Consider the following 13,237-nt stretch of genomic DNA (forward strand, 5'->3'; position numbering starts at 1 on the left):
CCAGTAGGAGTATCACAACCAACCACCGCGTTTTAAACTAACAAATTTTGTTTGATTTGAAACAGGTAAAGGAAATGGCATTGATGCCAGAAATGCGTGCCGCAAGGGATATTATCAAACTGGGGCAGAAAATTTTCCTTCCATTTAGAAAATTTTCTGGAAGTCAGGTACCCATTCGGGGAAGAATAAAGATAACGCCAGTCTCAAGGGAAGTGGTTTTAGAACCAGTGTTGCCCCCAACATAATAAGTTTCTATGGAGGAAGTTGTTCCCCAGCAAAGGGATGAAACTTGAGCTCAGTGAAGAACTAGTTCTGAAAGAATCAGAATCCCCCAACAGTGTTATCCTCGACAGCGTTATCCCTGGCTGATAACATTTTACCCCCCAACAGGTAGGTAAATAATTCCCCCAACAGTGTTATCCTTAGCAGTTTCGAGCAGTCCAACACAAGTTTGGTGAAAATCGGTATCCTCAGCGGTTCCTTTCGTGGAAAGGCAAAACGAGTCTCAAAGGAGTTAGTCTTCAAAGGAAGAAGCTAATAATAATAATAATAAAAATATAATAATAATAAAAAATAAAAAAATAAAAAAGGGAAGTAGTTTGCAGGGGAATGAAACATCCTACTCAAAAGGAAGTAGTTCTGGAAGGAGTAAGATAACATATGTACTCAGCAGAGTTATCTTCAGCAGAGTTATCCCCGGCGGATCATCGAGATGTAGAAGCATCTTCGACGGATTTTTCGACCAAATTTCAAGAGGGTCGGACAACCCATAATGGGGAAGGTAGAAAGGGAAATTCATCCCAAGCAAAATAATCCCCAGCAAGTATTCAAGGTAAGACATTTTCAAGTCTTAAGGATATTTTGGGTTCATCCGCCCTCGAATAGGATATTTTGGGTTCATCCGCCATCGAATAGGATATTTTGGGTTCATCCGCCCTCGAATAGGATATTTTGGGTTCATCCGCCCTCGAATAGGATATTTTGGGTTCATCCGCCCTCGAATAGGATATTTTGGGTTCATCCGCCCTCGAATAGGATATTTTGGGTTCATCCGCCCTCGAATAGGATATTTTGGGTTCATCCGCCCTCGAATAGGATATTTTGGGTTCATCCGCCCTCGAATAGGATATTTTGGGTTCATCCGCCCTCGAATAGGATATTTTGGGTTCATCCGCCCTCGAATAGGATATGTCGGGTTCATCCGCCCTCGAATAGGATATGTCGGGTTCATCCGCCCTCGAATAGGATATGTCGGGTTCATCCGCCCTCGAATAGGATATTTCGGGTTCATCCGCCCTCGAATAGGATATGTCGGGTTCATCCGCCCTCGAATAGGATATGTCGGGTTCATCCGCCCTCGAATAGGATATGCCGGGTTCATCCGCCCTCGAATAGGATATGTCGGGTTCATCCGCCCTCGAATAGGATATTTTGGGTTCATTCGCCCACGAATAGGATATGTCGAGTTCATCCGCCCTCGAACAGGATATGTCGGGTTCATCCGCCCTCGAATAGGATATGTCGGGTTCATCCGCCCTCGAATAGGATATGTCGGGTTCATCCGCCCTCAAATAGGATACGTTGGGTTCATCCGCCCTCAAATAGGATTTTATTTTTCAAAGTTGTTGTTGAAGACAGGCGCCCACCTGAATAACGAGAGGAATACTTTTTTGTCTGTCCATTTCATATTTTAGGCGCCCACCTGTATAACAAGGGAATACATTCCACGCCTTTACCAATAGGAGACGCACTTCCTAGGTCAAGTTTTGCCAATAGGAGACGCACTTCCTAAGTTTTACCCATAGGAGACGCATTTCCTAAGTCTATTTTACCCAGAGGAGACGCACTTCCTGAATTAAGATTTCACGCATAGGAGATGCGCTTCCTAAGTTAAAGATTTCATTAATAGGAGACGCACTTCCTAAGTTTAGTTTTACCGATAGGAGAAGCGCTTCCTAAGTTCATTTTACCCATAGGAGATGCATTTCCTCCTAAGTTTGTTTTAGTTTTATCCATAGGAGACGCATTTCCTCCTAAGTTGTTGTTTAAATCAGGAGCCCGCCTGAAGAGAGGAAAGACGTTTTATTTTAAAAATTGTTGAAATCTCGCCAACCTAAAGAAAGGAATGGCATTGTATTTTAAAAGTTGTTTATTTAAAGTCAGGCGCCCACCTGTAATAACGAGAGGAATACATTTCAGTCTTTAAATTTCATGTTAGGCGCCCACCTGTAATAACGAGTGGAATACTTTTCAGTCTTTAAATTTCATGTTAGGCGCCCACCTGTAATAACGAGTGGAATACATTTCAGTCTTTAAATTTCATGTTAGGCGCCCACCTGTAATAACGAGAGGAATACATTTCAGTCTTTAAATTTCATGTTAGGCGCCCACCTGTAATAACGAGTGGAATACTTTTCAGTCTTTAAATTTCATGTTAGGCGCCCACCTGTAATAACGAGTGGAATACATTTCAGTCTTTAAATTTCATGTTATGCGCCTACCTGTAATAACGAGAGGAATACATTTCAGTCTTTAAATTTTATGTTAGGCGCCCACCTGTAATAACGAGTGGAATACTTTTCAGTCTTTAAATTTCATGTTAGGCGCCCACCTGTGATAACAGAGGAATACATTCAGTCTTTACTTTCAAGTGTTGAAATTGGGAGCCCGCCCATAATAACAGAGGAATACATTCAGTCTTTACTTTCAAGTGTTGAAATTGGGAGCCCGCCCATAGAACAGAGGCATACATTCCAGTCTTTAAATTTCTTGTCAGGCGCCCACCTACATAACGAGTGGAATACTTTTCAGTCTTTAAATTTCTTGTCAGGCGCCCACCTACATAACGAGTGGAATACTTTTCAGTCTTTAAATTTCTTGTCAGGCGCCCACCTACATAACGAGTGGAATACTTTTCAGTCTTTAAATTTCATGTCAGGCGCCCACCTACATAACGAGTGGAATACTTTTCAGTCTTTAAATTTCTTGTCAGGCGCCCACCTACATAACGAGTGGAATACTTTTCAGTCTTTAAATTTCTTGTCAGGCGCCCACCTACATAACGAGTGGAATACTTTTCAGTCTTTAAATTTCATGTCAGGCGCCCACCTACATAACGAGTGGGAATACTTTTCAGTCTTTAAATTTCTTGTCAGGCGCCCACCTACATAACGAGTGGAATACTTTTCAGTCTTTAAATTTCTTGCCAGGCGCCCACCTGTATAACGAGAGGAATACTTTTCAGTTTTTACATTTCATGTTTCAGGCGCCCACCTGTATAACAAGAGGAATACTTTTTAGTCTTATACTGCAGATTTTGGAAATCAGTAACCCCACCGGAAGGTAGAAGGTTACAACAGGAATCCCCAGCAGGAAACAATAAAAATTCCCAGCACCGGGAAGCAGTGGGCTACAACAAAAATCCCCAGCGTTCAACCAAGTTATAAATAGCAGAAGCTCGCCTCAAGAATGCGAGTCAACAGTCTGAGATGGTCAACAAAAGCTGGTCAAAAAAAAACAAGAAAAGAAAAAAAAAAGAGAGAAAAATACGGAAGTGGAGAACAAATGTGGTCTGCTCAAGAATTGGCACCTACAACTAGCAAGTATCAAGGTTCAAATCCAAAGTCTGTATGAAGCACCATTCAAGACTCAAGACCAAGTTTCAAAAGACTTACAAATAGGAATCCTTGTAACTAGTAGCTGATAGGCTTAGTTAGTCTTTTTCAGTTTTCATTTTTGATGTAATGACAGGACCGCGGACCGGAACCTTAACGGAACGGCACCTCGATCGGCTCTTCACCTCGGTACAATCTACCATCTCTCATTTCCAAACTACACGTGGCCTGATTCCTGTATAACCAAGGATATGTAGGCAGCTCAGATACCAGGGCTCGGTCACATCCCCTTCCTTTACTTAGTGAAGTCCCTCCAAATAATGGTCGGGTCAAAAACATGTCTAGTCGTTCTTTGTCGGAAAACTCTTCGTGTTTCCAGTCAAAGAGGGGCAGCTGTAGACACGTGATTTTTGACCCTCCCCGAGAATTTTCACATTTTTAGCGTGAATATGTGAAATTGGGTCTAATTAGTTATTTTTAACTATTTTTACTTTATTTTCATCGCAAAAGAAAAATTACAAAAAATATATATATAAATTTTAGTTTATGTATTTCTCATAAACTTGAAAAAATACAAAAATGTACCTTACTTTTGTACTTTATATAATTTCGAAAATTACCAAAAAATATAGTTCTATTAATGTTTTGTAGTCATTTAATTTTGAAAAATACAAAAAATATTACTTTATATTTTATCTTTATATTAAAAAACGAAAATTTAAAAAATAGTTTTATTAATATTTTGTAGCTATTTTAATCTCGAAAAAATATTAAAAAATAATAATATAGTTTTGTTTTAAATAATTAGTCTTATTTTAGTAGCTATTTTGCTTACATAATCAGTTGAGCAACGTCGTGTTCCTATTTCTCGGGTCCGGGTGAAAGAATAATATTCGGGTTCAAACTATCCGTTTTTAGGCCTAATTTTCGGACCTAGCCCATAATAATCCGAGTTCACCACACATGGGGGACACGCGTGGGGAACACGGACGGAACACCGTACACGGGGAACCCCACCACGCGTGGGGGACACAAGTCTTGAACCCCACCACGCATGGGGGTCCATTTTCTTGGGCAAAACCCACTAAATACACGGACAAAGGGAGGGATTTTGGAGAGACTTTGGAAAAATTTTGAAGGGAGCACTGTTCATTTGATCTTCTTCCTCAAGAAGAAAATAGAAAACCCTAGCAAACAAAAAACCCACCATCGTTCCACCTCCAAAACCTCTCCGACTGCTCGTCGTCACCGCCCACACGACCATTCCTCCTCCTCCTAGCTCCGTCAAACCAGTCTGGCGATCCTCCATTAAACCCGGCGAGCACTGTTCATCATCTTCTTTGAAGAAGAAGTAAAACAAAACCCTAGCGGACCTACCTCATAACCCTACTCCCTCACGTCCACCACCCGTCACCGCCCGTCGACCACTGCCCAAACAGTTCCTCGCATCCCCAGCGGTGAATCAAACCACCAGCTCCCCGCCATAACCATCGCCTTCACCATCCTCACGCCTCCAGCGACCATTACCAAACACCACCACTCGGACACCACCACCCAAACACCACCACCAAACAGACCCTTCCACCTCCAGCAACCACCAGTCAAGCAGCAGCTATTGCTGCTGTATCGTCCAGCCTTATCGTCCCATCTCCACGTCCAAACGCAACCAACTCCCCATCGTCTTCCTCACTAGCCAAACCCATAGACGACCCCCCACGCCTCAGCTGCTATCAAGCAGCAGCTGCTGCTTCCTCGTCGGAACCACTGCTGCGTCGTCACTATCCCTCGACCCCTTCTGCTCCATCCCCTCGTATTGGCCTGCTGCATCGAAAAACAATCAACAGCAGCCCACATCTCTGGGCGTTGACAGTTTTGGGTCCGAGCTTTCCATCGAGGTCGTCTTTGGTTCGTCGAGGTCCGGTACGTCGAGGTGTTTGTCCGAGGTTTCGTCATTGTTCCTCGTTGAGTGAGGTCAGGTTCGAGTTCCGTCGGGGGCACTGTTTGTCGTTCTAGGATTGTCGAGGTTCGAAGGTTAGTGTTCTTCGTCCATTTGTTTCATTTCGTTCGTTTCGCATATTATGGTTCAAGGTGAATGTCAACAATGCAATTTTTTGTCGTTTTGTTAAAAAATGTTTATCTTATGGTTAGTTACTGCATATGCTTAAAGTAAATGTGAGAACATATCGTGAGCTTAAGTTTTTACGAGAATGTCTACTTCTATGCATATATTTGTGTTTATTAAGGGAACAATTTGACATCCAGTGAATTGTTGCGAACATATGTACTCGCGTATATTATGTACTCTCATTGTAATAGGTATGTGAACACCCGAATGAAAAATCATGACTACTAGCGTTTAAGCCTTATTTCTCATTCTTTAGTAATAGAAGTTGGGTTTAATAACAATAACAATACGTTAGCAAAGTTGGGACTAATAGGAGCCTTACTAAAATTCTTAGAATTCGGGACAGGCCATTTTAGCGAATTTTATGGCCTTCCCAAAATAACAATACGCTAGTTGCTTTAGGCGCGCAGTTAATAATTTTATCTCCTTAAACTCGGGTGTACATTTATGTGACCCAAATCCAAATCTCAACGGAATCGAAATGTGTCTCTAATCGCGGGTACATTGATTGTGGCGTGGTCTGAGATGCATTTCCATGACGTTGCAAATTCCTTTTTTAATAATGAATGAGACGAGCCTCGACAAACAAAAAGTGCACAAGCTACGGGGCCCTCTAAATGTATATATTAAAATACTTAGAATTCGAGGACAGGCCGTTTAGCGAATTTTACGGCCTTCCCCAAAATAACAAGACGCTAGTTGCTTTAGGCGCGCCTTTAATAATTTAATTTCCTTAAACTCGGGTGCACATTGATGTGACCCAAATCCAAATCTCAACGGAGTCAAAGTGTGTCGACGACCATGGGTACATTGATTGTAACGCGGTTTGAGATACATTTTCACAACGTTGTAATTCTTGATAAAAATAACAGTAAATGATAAAAGCGATTAAAAGTTAAAATTTGCACATCAGTTCATATTTGTATAAAATCAGATTAATCAAGCCGAATATAACAGTTGAGCGACCGTGCTAGAACCACGGAACTCGGGAGTGCCTAACACCTTCTCCCGGGTTAACAGAATTCCTTATCCGGATTTCTGGTACGCAGACTGTAATATAGAGTCATTCTTTTCCTCGATTCGGGATTAAAATTGGTGACTTGGGACACCCTAAATCTCCCAAGTGGCGACTCTGAAATAAATAAACAAATCCCGTTTCGATTGTCCTTTAATTGGAAAAAACTCCCTTGTACCCTCTCGGGTATGTAAAAAGAAGGTGTAACAGTATCTATTGATGGCATTAACACAAAAAAAAAGTGCCAATGAGCAATACCTTTGTCTCAATGAATGACCCTTGCCAGTTCGAAGCAGACTTGACTCAACCTTATCTTGATGTGGAAGAATGTATTTCAGCACTGATTGATTTACCTCAAACTGCTTGAGAGACATTTCCTTATTGTATGCTCTTATCAACCTCTTGTTTCCCAGACTTACTGCCTCAATTTCACTCAATTCAAAATTTAGGCCGTCTCAGAATGCGTGAATCTTTAATTGTTTCCTCAAACGCATCCTTTTATCATATTCAAAAAACTATGCCATTGTCATGATTAGACTAACTTTCAAGATCAGGCTGAGAATTATGCGTGCATGTCATGTCAATAGAGTCGGCATGAGAAGAACTATAAAAGGAAAAATGACCTAAACAAAAATTGACTAGAACTAACAGAAAGAGATTGCATTAGACAGATGATGAAAAGGGTTTGAACAAGACAAGCAAAATATACATGGGTTACAACTCTGGAACAATCTTAAATAACACTAGACGAGTTACTATAACTAAACGAACTAGACAAAATGAGAAGAAGAAGAATAGTTTGAGCCACAAGACAATATCCAGATTACAACCCTGAAATAACCCGGACAACCAGAAATGACAACAGAATAAACCACCAAAACTCCTCCCTGGCTAGCCAAGAAAGGAATGTCTTTCTAATTACCAAGATCGACGCCTTAGCCACTGGGTTGCACATCAAAATTACAGGGGCCTTCACCAATTTCAGTATCATTCACTCCAGTAAGCAAGTTCCCAAGAGGATTTTCATACTCCTTGTCACCACGCATCTTCCCCACAAAGTGTACATCATCATGTGCAGGTAAAGGATTCTGTGAAATGTTCTGGATGTCACTGTCCTGGACCACAATCATCCCTTCTTGAATCATTCTTTCTATCTCCCTTTTAAAATCCCGACAACTTTCGACCTTGTGCCCCTGAGCATTGGAATGGTATTCACACCTTTTAGAAGGGTCAAAGCTTCTTGCATGCGGGTCCACATGATTCAGAGGAATAGGTGCAATCAGGTCATAATGCTTTAACTTCTCAAACAAGCTTGCTTAGGATTCTCCGATTGGAGTGAAAGACTTTTCTCTTTGCTAATGCCTTCTCATTTTGTACTCCAGCCTTGGTTGGAACCTCTTTTGGGTAGGGGGTTGATATGCTTGTAGAGGTGGGTAAGACATTTGTGGAGGCGGTGCAAGCCATTGCAGGTTTTATGAATGTGGAGCATATGGCGGTGCATCGTGGATAGAGTACTGGCGAGGTGAGGTATGAATTCAGGGATTTTGTGGAGGAAAGTAGCATTGGTAAGTATTATCTGGAGTATGAATATATTTATGGGGTCAGTATTGAGGCTGAAAGCGTTTAGCAGGAATGCTCACTAGATTCTGTCATTGGCGGGGCTCAGCAACATCTTTTCTACCAATCGGAGAACTGACCCGAGCAACTTGTTTATTCCATCTGAACCAAAACTCCCTAAAACTTTCCTTGGGTCTCTTTCCTTAGGCATCGAGGACTTTGAACACAGTCTTGCTACAGGATCGAGGAAGAGTAGCTAGTGAAGGATCTACAAAAATAGGAGCAGATGCCGGAGCAGGGTATGAGGTTGTTTTGGCTGGTGGAGCATGGAACATTTGGGAGGAAGTGCCAGGGTAATTGTGGTAAGGGGTAAAGCCCGGTGCATGTTGAGGGGAAAGGTCGACAGTAGTGGGAACCCAGGCTCGGGACAGTAGTGGAATGGAGGCATGGTTTTCTGTATAGTTGGTAGAGAATGAAGGTGGAGGGTGCCCCTTAATCCAGGTCTGATACATTACCGCCATCTGATGTTTCAACCTTCGGACCTCCTCTTTCAGTTGTGATTCTAATTCTACAATCTCCCTTGGTGGGTCTACAACCCCAGTGTCTGATTCTTCGCTAGCCATGACTGCCTTGTGCTTTCTGGTGTTGTATGGATGAATCACTAAAATGCCACAAACTAACCACCCTCTGTTATAATAACAATGAAAGTAAAAAAGAGGAGCAAAACAAAGCCAACATGTTAGCGTTAGAGCATTTATCTGATAAAAATATCACATTACGTGCAATGCCCCTTAGTCACAGTTAATGGTTCTAGAATGGCTTCGCGGGTACGAAGATCATATGATATGATAACAGAGGGTGGTTCTTTCCTCTCATTTCTCATGTCCCGCAAACTCATTCTTTTTTTTTTTTTTTGATTTTTTGAAAAAACATGATTCGATCGAACCCTATGTAGGTTGCCTACGTATCATGCCCCTCATGAATCAGATCAAGCGTAGTTTTGAAAAAAGTAATAGACAAAATAAACTAAAACAAAAATCTTTTGGATTTTTAATTTATAATTTTTTTAGTTTTTCAAATACAAAACAAGAAATATGATGACGCGAGACTTGACAACCTCAACTATACTATGACAAACTGTTACACCAACTAAAAGACTGAATACAACCATACAAGACTAGAAAGCAAAAAATAATATAAAACAGACTCAAAAATAAAAAGTCTTCTCAAACAGCTCCCAAATGTGATGGTCTCGGGGTATCTGTTGTGCTCGAGCTCTGGTAAATGAATCCATACCTGAATGAGAAAAATAAGACCAAACAGATTAAATGACCCGAGACACTATGTGAGACCACACCTCCTATTAGACATACGCAAGACAAGATTGGGCTATTTTTGAAAATTAACCTGCATGGCCAAGAGTGGCTATTAATGCAAACTCAACAAGATTGACCTCATGGACAAGGAAAATGCCTCACTAAGGCTTTTATGGATTCAAACTCTGAACATCATGGCCCAAAATTAATTTGCAAAAATGCCCCATTTTGCAAAAATGATCGATATGGCCCGAAACGGCTAAAGATGCAAACTCAAAAGGACGGACCTTAAGGTAGCGGGACGCTTAGTGCGATCTCAGGATGCTGAGACATGGGTCAATGAACCACTTTTGCGAAAACGACCTCATTTTGCAAGAATGACCCATGTGGCCAAAAGTGGCTAGACATGCAAGATTTGGCTAAGACCCCACAAAGCCAAGAACCTAAGACTTATTAGGAAGACCGGATCCTATGTGGGTTGCCTACGTATCCCGCCCCGAAAGACGAGAATCAGGTTCACATAGTTCAGGAAGACTGGACATGGGAGAAAGCCTTTAAAAAAATGCAACTAATTTGGAAAATCATATTTTTTTGTCTTTTTGAGAAATGATGAAAAATGTAAAATCTTTTTGGATTTTCTTTTTCTCCCTTTTTGAATTTTTGGAAAATGATGAAAATTGTGAAATCTTTGTAAAATCTTTTTGGATTTTCTTTTTCTCCCTTTTTTTTTTGAATTTTTGGAAAATGGTGGGAGAGTGTAAAATCTTTTTGGATTTTCTTTATCTTTCTTTTTTTTTTTTTTGATTTTTTTGTGGGAAAGTGCAAAATCTTTTTGGAATTTTCATTTTTCATTTTTTTTTCTTGAAAAAGTTGTGAAAGAAAAATATAATTGGGCCCTACTTGCTTCATTTTTTACCCTTCTTTCCAAAACATCGATCCGTCAAATGACCTTTCTACCCTCGTAGATGCAACATTTATCACATAGGGATGATTGGATGTCTGTTTGGGCCACGGGCCCATTTTTGACAAAATTTGGATAGACTTCCTATAAAGGGACACGGTTCCTGGGACCGAGCCCTGCTAGGTCTAAATAACATAATGCAAATAAAAATAAACAAAAGGCTGACCTAAGTTTGGGGTCCACTAACAAGGTAATTCGGGGGAGCGTATGGTCGATGGTGGCTGCTTAAGCTTTCCACCCTGCTCAAGCTTTCCACCCACTCCATACGTCCGACGGCCCCCCCTCCTAAATTAAGGGTGACTCAACAAAGAGTTCGTGCACGCGACGCGTACTCCGAGACTTGTTGCAGAAAGAAGACCCATGGTTATGCAAATGATGACAGTTTATAAAGCAGTAAATCATTAAAAGTGATAAACAAATAACCAATAAAACAAGGAAATAAGACAAACAAAGCAAAAAAGCAAAGCAAATAAAGAAAACAAAAACCTCAACCGAATATCCTAAAAGCTAACAAGATCAAGTACCAGCTCGAACCTGCAAGTCCCAGCAGAGTCGCCAGAGATGTCACACCCCCTTTTTTAACAGAACCTTCACTAAACCCTCTTAAATTAATAAAAGGATTTGTAAAGCTTGAAAAGGGTTTTCCAATTAGAACGTGACAAAAATTGTATTCAAAAGGAAAATAACTCAGCGTCGCCACCTGACATTTGATTTTGGTGTGTCGGGTCACCATTTTTCTAAAAATAATTTTTTCCTTTCAAAACACTTGAGACTCCAAATTAAGTCTGCACCAGAGATTCGGGTAAGGGGGTTCATTTGACTCGGGGATAAGGTGTTAGGCACTCCCCAAGTCCCGTGAAAGTCACGGTTGCGTACTCGATCTAATTGGATTTTAAAATATCCAATTGAGATAATAAACACAGAAAAAGGGAAAGCAAACACGAAAGAGGCTTGAGGTCGTTCCTGCCTAATAAAAGAAAAATAAAAATAACAATAAAAATACTACGAGTTCCACTTTGGGCCTCCAAATACAAGTACTTCGGGGCGTACCCCGGATAAAATATATACAAATTATACGGGGAATTTTCCGGATAAATTTAACTAAGGGAACAACCTCTCGCCTCAAAACTAACAAAATCTTAAGACTTGCCTACCCAAGCATTGACGGCCTAGCATGCTCCTAGCGGTATCAAAGTAAATAGATCTATGTAAATATGAAATTTGAAATACAACAACTTATGTTTTACCTCATTCTATAACTTTTAGGCCAAACCTTATTTTAAAGTACATCCCTTGAAATTGTTCTCTTTAATCCAACGACTAGCAGCCCAATTTGTCCAATTCAAGTTAATGACTAGTAGCTCATTTATTTGCTTTGGCTAGGTTTCAGCACAACCACATACGACATGTATAAAATCCAAACTAACTAATAAAATTAAAAGGGAAGATTGCAGATTCATACCATCACAAATAACACATAAAGGTAAAAAGAAATAAAGTGAATAAAGGGTGAAAGATTGGACCTCAAGGTGATTAAATCGTTGTCTTCAATGTTGCCATTCCAAAAGTTGAACAATCAATGTTCTCAAACAGATCCAGAACTGAGCAAAAACCAACGACCGGACATTCGAACTACAAATAGAGCCGGACATTCAAAGTTGCTACAATAACAGAGAATGTAGCAGTCGATGGGCGCAGCAGATTCTCATGAGGAAACAACTACATCCTCTTGACAACAAATGTGGATAGCAAGGTAAGGAGAAGTGAACGAATCACTAACTGTCGACTCCAAAGAAGTAGACGATAAGGTGGAAAATTTGGCTACAATCTGGATGGTGATATCTTTCCAATTTTTCACATTTTTTTTAATTAGGCTCTATGACTGGATGTGATGGGTGTATGGAGGGGTCGTGACTGCCGTTTTCAAGCTTTTTGGAATTATTTTGTTCTCTTGAATTGGAGACAATGGTCTCCTCCTCCTTATGAAATCTGCCGCTTTTGCTTAGAGTCTAGGTCTAGGTCTCCATTCAAGGTGATGGCTGCTGCTGATTTTTGTTTTTATGGTAAGGCTCGAGTGGTGTTGTCGAGAGGCAGAAGAACACTGGGTTTTTTTTTATCAGAAATGACTCCTCTCGGTTGAAGAGAAGTTGGGTCTGGCTATGGTGTTTTTTTAGGTCTCCCCTCTTCTCTCATGTGTAGGGTTTTTGTTCCATGAAGAAGAAGGAATGGCCGAAGGTTCTTTTAGGGTTGGGCTAACAAGATTTGGGATTCAAAATTGGGCTCTAGTTTCCTACAAAAAATGGGCTATGAAAGCTGAAAATTCAATTTTTTTAAAGTAATATGAATACTTATAAAAGATATAAAATTACTCTTACTAATTGATTTTAATAAACTATTAATATTCAAATAAAATTAAAATTAAGTTGAAACTATTTTTTTAGTGTTCAATTTTTATATTAAAATAAAGTTGGTTCAAAATAATATTATCCTTCCAAAAATATCTAATACGTGAATTAAATATGGAAATATGGAACTATTTTTGTAATTTTCAGTTTTTGGCCTTAAAATAAAGTAAAATAGTTCAAATTAGGTAAAATAGCAATATTAGGCATAAACTAAATATCTAAACGCTAAAATATGTAAAATCTT

The 13,237-nt window shown here is 40.1% G+C and overlaps 1 long non-coding RNA gene across 1 annotated transcript; it reads right to left on the reverse strand.

The window, feature by feature from the left end:
- Positions 1-9,338: 9,338 nt before the first annotated feature.
- On the reverse strand, positions 9,339-12,884 carry LOC107822741 (uncharacterized). The gene is made up of 2 exons (XR_001656457.2): positions 12,112-12,884; positions 9,339-9,607 (listed from the first exon to the last, which is right to left on the reverse strand). It is a non-coding gene; the product is annotated as an uncharacterized LOC107822741 (long non-coding RNA).
- Between the last annotated feature and the right edge of the window lie 353 nt (positions 12,885-13,237).

This window comes from Nicotiana tabacum, chromosome 6 (genome assembly GCF_000715075.1).
Source record: "Nicotiana tabacum cultivar K326 chromosome 6, ASM71507v2, whole genome shotgun sequence".
In the NCBI taxonomy this organism is placed as follows: Eukaryota; Viridiplantae; Streptophyta; class Magnoliopsida; order Solanales; family Solanaceae; genus Nicotiana; species Nicotiana tabacum.